Raw genomic sequence first — 8,264 nt, forward strand, 5'->3', positions numbered from 1 at the left:
GTGGCGAGCTGCAGTGCAGGAAAAGGGCCCCGCTGGGTATCCCGGCACTGGGGACCTCGGCCACGTCCTGAGGTTGGTGATGTCCAGCAGTCTGGGGATCCTGGAGGAGGTGAGCCCGGCTGGAACCAGATCCCAGGGATCACTTCTGCCTGCCTCCTCGACCTGGGATGCAATCACTGATACTTGGCTGCAGTTCTTCCACAGCTGAGGGTTCACAGGAGAAGTGTCTGAGCAGCGAATGTGTCCCACCGGAGTGGGAAATGATCCACTTGATGTGGAAAATGGGTGATGGAATGATGGGAATGGCCAATGGCCCCACTTGCCCCAGAATTGGGCTCTGCAGACACAAATCCATCCCTGGAAGTGGTCAATATGCATCCCTGAGAGACTTGCAGAAGGGTGTGCATACAATAGTAAGGAGTATAGTTCAGTCCCACTTTCTAAAGTAATTTGGTTAGATTTTTCTCTGTCTGTATAATATTTAATGACTTGTCACTGCGCAAAGCCTTTTCTGGAATACACATTTAGACAGAAAAGAAGTATTGAAGGTGAGTGGAGCATATTCACAATAATCTCTTTTTCTCTCTCATCTGTGCTCAAACCAACACGTGTAAACTCTATCCATGGCAAGGGACCTCAGTGGGAGAAGGTGACTGGGAAACAGAGCTTTCCCAGGGATTGATTTTTAACCCCCCACCATGGCTGTATCTAGCAGAAAGGTAACCTTTCACAAAGCTGGTTAATAATCAATAACCATGTGAAAACAAATCTGTCTTTCCCTCTTAGAGCTAACGATAAAAATGAGAGCACAAACTATTCCACCTGCCCTAAAGTAAGACTGGTTCATCAGCTTTTTTTTTTTTTGCAAGAAGCTATTTAGGCCTCTAAGCGAATTCAGCATTGGCACACAGCAGGTTCAGTTTGCTCTTCCCACCACACATCAGCTTCTTCACACTGCAGGTGTGAGAGAAGAGAGCTTGAACTGCAGGAAGACATGTTTACGCAACCATTTTAAACAAGAGCTTGTCCAGGAAATATACAGGGAATTTGCCTTGGGAAAGCTGAGAATAGTTAAGCCTTTTATATGTGTAGTTTCTTGTTACGCTTTCTAATATACACCTTTGAATTCTTTTCCATCTTTCCCAAAATTAATTATTTCATTATCACCAGGGAAGCACACTTCCATTGTCTTGTAAGAAGAGCTGAGGAATTACTTTGAATACTGTGAACCTTCCTGCTGAAAACACAGCTGGTTTGTGTTGTTTGCCCCACACTGTTTTCTGTTTTCTACTCAATGTTTATTATAACATATTGGAGTAGGAAAAAAAAATCAATATGTAGATTTATTCATTTATTTATTTATCCAGAAAGTTACAGCTGGAGTAATCCAGGGTATAATCATAAGCCTGAAAGAACTCTTCCTCACATCCCCTGACTGCTTGATTTTTCCCCTATACCCCAGGCTCTTTGGGGCACATGAGGTTTGGGTCTCAGACAGAACCTGGCCAGGCAAGTGGCACCTGGCAGTTCTCACCACATTCCTCTCCTCTTGTTTGTCCATTGGAATTTTGCTGGACTTCAACCATTTGAGCTGAAATTTTCCATTCTGTATCTCTACCTCTCACCAAACATGCGGGGAAAGTTTCCTTATAATTGTTTGGACTGGTATAAAGTCAAGCTGGGAAACTGTGACACACAGTAGCTGCCCATGCCTACTAGGGAGGGTGTGGAGTCACTGCCTCCTTTGCAAGGCTCTGAAAGCAAAAGTGAAGGTGTATGGATGATCCCGAATGAGTAGAGGACAGGAACAGCTAACATTTGGAGACAGCAACCCTGCACAGAATTTTCCTGCTCTGTTTTCTTGGCTGCTGTGTTTCTTTGCTGGATTTAGGCAAGGTAGAATTCCTGCTGGGATGTTGTCCCACATCAATGTCTCTTCAGACCAATATCTCTGTGCAAAGCTTCCTACATTTAATCAAACTTTGAACTGCTGCACATCACACAGGTTCCACAGATACATCTGAAAACTCGGCAGCCAAGTCCTTTTTGTGTTGACAACATCAAGCAGATCTTTGGCCTGGACCTGAGGACTGAGCGAGAGCTCACCGTGTGGCAGCTGTGATACTGAGCCCTGCAGGGAAAAGAAGTTGGGAGGTATTCCTCATGCTCCATCCTCCAGCCCTGGGCATGGAGGAAGAAGGTGATTTATGCAAAAATACAAGGTGTAAAAAATACACACAAGATGCACACCCTTCAGAGAAAAGCATTTGAAGGTCTCCTCCCTGCCCACAGTGAAAACCATGGGTCTAGAGGCCAGGTGAGAGGGAGGCTGTGCTCTGACCATCCCTCTGCCCAAGTGGGAAGTAGGACCTGGGCTGTGCTCCAGCAGGTCTGACCAAAGGGACATAATGTAACCTTGGTCAATCTCTTGGGTAAAATTTTCCAGAATGGGTTTCCAGTGCAAACACCTTTCTTTTCCGGGTGGTTTGCAGCTGGTCTTCAACAACTCAAGGTACTCTCAAGAGAAGGGGAAGCTCTTGAGGAGTCTGGCTGCAAACACCCAATGACACAGGAACTGCTCTCTGGAAGTGTCTTAACCCCTTCCAGTGCTGTCCACACAGGCTTTTACTTAGCTCCATAGCACTGCTGAGCACTTCAAGTCAACACTAAGAACTAAGGGAGACTTTTTAGCCTTATGACACTTGATTTAACATGGATTTCAGAAGGTATTATATGGTTATGCAATGACTAAAATTCATTTGGAAATCAAGGCATCAGATTTCATTCTTCCCTCCATAATTGATACCATATAATCTCTGGAGGTGCTGTGAAACATTCAAACTCCACGGAGGGAAGTGCCAAGAAGAAATCCACAAGAAAACCCATCCCTCTGTCCTGTGAGCGGGGTGCTCTAAAATCAGCAGTGAGTAAGTCTAGGACTCGAGGACCTACAGAGGCAAAGTAGAACAGAAGCAGCATTCTTTTAACTGAGTTTGTCTGTAACGTGTTGCAGATAAGAGAAGAGCCCTGGGGAGGAAAAGGAGGAGGGCAGCAGACAAAATGCTGTGTCACAAAGTACATAGATGTGGTATCAGCTGAACCTGTTCCTTAGTTTATTTCCTTGCCTGTGTAATACACTGCAATGGGCCTAGTTCTTATGTTTATCCAACAAGGGAAGAGCAATGTATCCATCTACACCTTACAGGGTCATTCATACACCTTGCAGGTTCATTCAGTCATCAGCAAAGGTTCAATTCTAAATATTGAAATAATGATATATTTTCTAAGCTGAGATATCCACCTTCTGAAAACTTTTTGGACATCTCATGGTTTAAAAAATGTAGGAAAAAGTAACTAGAATTTTTTCACAAATAACTTACTAAGCCAAAAGTGGAGCCAATTAAATAATATGGATTATTCACTTGCTCAGTGGCAATGACCACTGTTTTCCATTGTATATAAAATAATCTAAACATTTTTTGTACAGTGTAACATCTCTTAGCTTTGGTTATATTTTTATAATACACTGTTTTAAGTGCAATTTAGACATATCAAGGATCCATGTAGCTACAAATATTTCCACTGATCTGCAAACTCCTCTGCTTGCCTTTCTTGCCCTGTGCCCCCGTCTTCCACCACTTTCTTTCATTTGTTTTCTCTTTCACTTTCTCTTCCAATCTTCTTAATTATATTTCCATCTAGTATTTCCAAATCCCTTAATTATATATCAATTTCCATATTTTGTATACTACTTCTGCTCAGTATTTATATATTTATTTCTGTATGAGATTCAGAATTCAAGTCCAGCTCAAGTTCATAAAGCTATTATTTATATCCACAGTTACAGAGAAGACTGGAAAAACTCCAATATCTTTATGAAGGGATGATGAACTGCACACACATAATAGGTATAGGTTGGCACATTTAATTGAAAATTTGACCTGATTTTTATTCTCTGAATGATGCATGAAGGTTTTATTGCTCCTTACCTGCACACTGGAAAGCACATTGTCAATGCTTGAAATGATTTTATGTACTTGAACACCATCTGATTTAATGCATCAGCTGACAAGGACAAAGACATTGATTAAATGTCCTGCCTCAGGTGTCCAGAAGGCTGGAAAAGGTTGTCCCCTCAAAATAACCACTGAAACTTCACCCAGTAATTATTAACTCAGTATTTGGCCCAAGCTTTGAGAATAACAGGAGGCTTTAAAAAGCAGCAGTCAGAAAACACTCAGTGTGACTTAGGAGACTGTTTGGTCTTGTAGTACATTAAGGGAGAATCGAATGGTCAGTCTCTCCCTATTGGAAAGAAATGCATCGGGCATTTGATCCTTGGGAGGGCACCTCTGGACTTAGCTCTTAGCAAGCTCTGAGTGCTTGCAGAGGGGTCAGGAGACACTTGGTACTCTCAGCTCATTTCAGTTTCACTAAAAGCTCTGGGTGGCCTGCATGACCCCTGACAAAGTTTGTGTCTGCACTGCCAAGGAGCAAATGAGCACTCGAGCCTTAAAACACCGCACGGTGAGGTACAACACAGCAACACCCAGCCACTGGGTTTCTAGCCAGGCAAGACCATTAGATCTTTTGATTTGAGGCCGTTCTCCTATATTGCATCTAGAACAGTTTTTCACAGTCAATAAAATCCACGTGGCATTGCAGAAACCTTTGTGAGAGTAATTTCATCATAGCAACTGAAGGAAGTGAGACATCACCTTTTAACAAAGCAGCGAAACCCCACGGCCATCTGGGCCATAACTCATAACCACTAACTCAAACTAGAACATGATCTCCTCTTGGAGTAATATGCAGTCCAAAGATCCAGAGCAGACCAACACAGGCAAAGGCTCAAGGGAAGGAGGGAACCTGTCCCAAGGAATAAACCCAGTGAAAGAGTCCAGATCTCCCATTCTTGGCTGTGTTCTATGAAGCCATTGCTTCCTGTTCCCCACTGTGGTTAGGAAACATACAATTTAATAAAAGGGTACTACTGTTGCCAAAACCAGCCTCTTAATGCAAATGATCCTCTTGTGAACCTCAAATGAAATCAACTATGTAGTGCTCAGCTGATTTGTGCAGCAGCACCATTAATGTGGTTGCCTAATTTACAGAGCAGCCAGGTTCTGGTTAACAGTGCTAGAGCGGGTTAGAAGGCAATTAGTGGTCTATTTTCTATGCACACTGGAGCAGAAACTTGTGTATTAAGAAAGTTCTTCTGGCAGGTGCAGCATGCTAAAAGGCTTTCACCTAAAATTATATAGCCTGACAAACAATGTAAAAAAGCAGATTGCCCAATAAACAAATAACATATCAGCCATTTATACAAACCCATACTACTTAGACTCCTCAAGCTTGAAATGACTGTGTATTTTTTCCCCATTAAAATGTTATTATGGTCTATGTATAAATTGTTTTAAATTCAGATTTGATATCTGTGTGTTTTCAAAGCCTAGATAGATTTAACACTTTTTCTGAGATGAAACATTAGCTCTGGGGGCATGTGGAATTAGTTCCAAGGATTTGTTCTAGTGAAAGATGTACCTGACCAGGGCAGGGGGGTTGGAAATAGAGGATTTTTAATGACCCTTCCAACCCAAAGCATTCTAGGATTTCCTTCCCATCTGGAGCCATGATACATGGGGCCAGCATCCTCTGGGGCTCTGGTGCCCTTGCAGGAGCCAAGCAGGAACTGCGGAAGGGATGTTGAAGGAAACAAACTCTTGTGGAGTTGAGGCCACACCACAAATACCCTCTGTGCCCTTCCCTGGGATTTCACCCAAGCTCCTCATTTCTTTTTTATAGCATTAGACTTAGACACTCCATGAACCAAAGGTGTGGGGACCCTGGGAGGCATTCCCTGGGTTGGGGAGACACAAGAGGCTTCCCTCAGGGGCTGTTGGGACCCCATTCGCTCCTTCCCTTGTTCTTATGTCCCTCAGTCAGTCCCTCACTATTCTCCCATTGGCCATGATGTTTGTACTGCCCGGATACCACGGGTCAGCCCGGACCTCTGGGGACAAGAAGAGACCTGGACTCTCCAGAGGTGTGTGCGTGGGACCCTGAACATCTTATCAGGCGGCTGAATTAAACATCTGTGGATACTGTGCAAAGGCTTTTTTGTTTCCTTACCCTGGACTTTACTAGCAGCAATTCTGGTTCCAACAAAAGGGGAAAAGGCTTCTAAATTAGAATTCACAAAAGCAAAAGTCCCATTCTCCCTCCTGCCATCCAGTGGCTTGTACGTGGGCCATGTGCTGCTTCCCACATCAGCCACCCCCCAAATCAGACCCTGGCACTGGTCCCTCTGCCGTGACCCCGCCTCGCCAGCACCTCTTTTCTTGCTGAGGACTGCACTTGTTCCCTGTGTGCAGCTGCAAATGTTTTAATCCCCCTCAGTGGGAGCAGCAGGGCTGGGCTCTGGGGGCTGCTGTCTGCAGACCACAAAGCTGCATGTTTTTTCCACAAGGTTTTTGCCTTTGAGGGCCAGGCAGCCAGCCAAGCCCCCAGAGACAACCTCTGAGCTGTGCTCAGGAAAAGCAAATGGCCCCTGCTAATCACTGACTCAACGTGAGCACCAGGCAGATGGATGCAATGTGTTTAGCTCATGAGTCTTCACCTGATGCAAAGGTAACAGCTCACTTGGGCTTGGACTTCTGTAGTTATGGGAGTGAAATCCCACCTACACGTCTTGTTGTTTTAATTTGGCATTAGCTGCTAGTGAAGACACTTGTACTTTGGGACATGGAGAGAAGGAGGAGGTGGAAAGCTGCCCAAAGCCCTTAATTCATTTCTAAACACTGACGCTGTCATATCAATAGCCTGATACAAACCTGATACCAAGTGCAAGATATATTGTTACTAAGTGCATATTCTCCAGTTTCTTGCTCCACACACCTGGGCAAGGTGCAAATGTGGGAGCATCAGGCTGTTCTCATGCTCCTCACTTGCCTGTTTTCTATCCCCAGACACTCAGGACTGTGCCTGGAGCCTGAGCCATGCCAGCCACTTAGTACAGCCTCAGGGGTACCAAGAAAAACTCTTGCCTGATCCTTACAGAGGTCATGCCATGCCCAGCCAGCCAGCAATAACCTCTTTGCCAATGGGAGACAGCATGCTCCTGGTGACCACATGTCCTACCATCTTGCCAATGGCATGTGCTGCTCTGTGGTCAGGGTATCTCTCGCATGCAGTCAGCAGTGGGGGTGAGCTGCTGAGGTGAGAAACATGCAGCCTTTAGGAGTGTCTCGGAGTAAGAGGGAAGAACTGCTGTCTACAGGACTGGGAAAGATAGAGCAGCCTCTTGCCTCAGGAAACAACACACAAGTTCACTGGTTTTCTAAAGTCATCAGGTCACCAAGGAACCTGACATCCTCCAAAAAACCCGTCCCCCATACCAAACAACCTTTACCCCAGCCCTGACACCTGCAGTGTCTTTCTGGCTAGACACTCCTTCCATAGAGGTCCCTAGAGCTTCTCTGCATGGACATGAAAAACACTGGCGGGCATGCACAAGGACCAGGGAAAAGTCCATTCTCCAGTGGAAAGATGTTGTTGGAGGAAGTTGATACATCAGCCTTTCCTCCTGGACTTCCCTGAAGAGGGTTTTTTTTCTGATTGATTGGTTGGTTATTTTTTTCACAAGCTGTAAAAAACTGAACCAGAAGTGTTCTGTGATCAGCCAGTTTAGGTCCTGGTTTTGTTGCCTCTGGGATGCAATATTGGCTCTCTCAGACTTGGACTGAAGAGTGGTCTGAGCCTTTATTTCTCGCTCACAGAGGTTTCCTTGTGACCACACAGGAGGTGTTGAGCAGAAGTCTCTCATGCTCTCAGGTCAGATTTCCAGTGCCATCCAGTGCCATCTAGCAGGAGCCACTGCTGCCAGCCTTCTGCCTCTCATACTGGTGTGTAGTCACCTCTGCTATGGGCAGGAGCTGCCTCAGCTTGGGCTGTCAGAACTGGGTGACATCTCCAAGCTGCTCCCAGAACCATCAAAAGCTTCCTCTCTTTCCTACTTGCTTTCTTACTTGAGTTTTGGCACTGTGTGTTGGGAAAAGACCTGTTATTGCAGCCCCCTTGGAGGGGAAAGTGTCCTGTGTAAGTAGATGGCCATCTCAGACACTGATTGCTCTTGTCATAAGGCTTGGCAGGTTTAATTTTGCAGAGCCCCAAGGGTTTTTCATTCCCCACACAGAAATACAAGTTTTGCAAGTTTCTTACAACTCTAATGGGTAATAACAGATGTACTTTGCAAAGTGTTTGTG

This window comes from Fringilla coelebs (genome assembly GCF_963513975.1).
Source record: "Fringilla coelebs genome assembly, chromosome: 2".
Taxonomy (NCBI): Eukaryota; Metazoa; Chordata; class Aves; order Passeriformes; family Fringillidae; genus Fringilla; species Fringilla coelebs.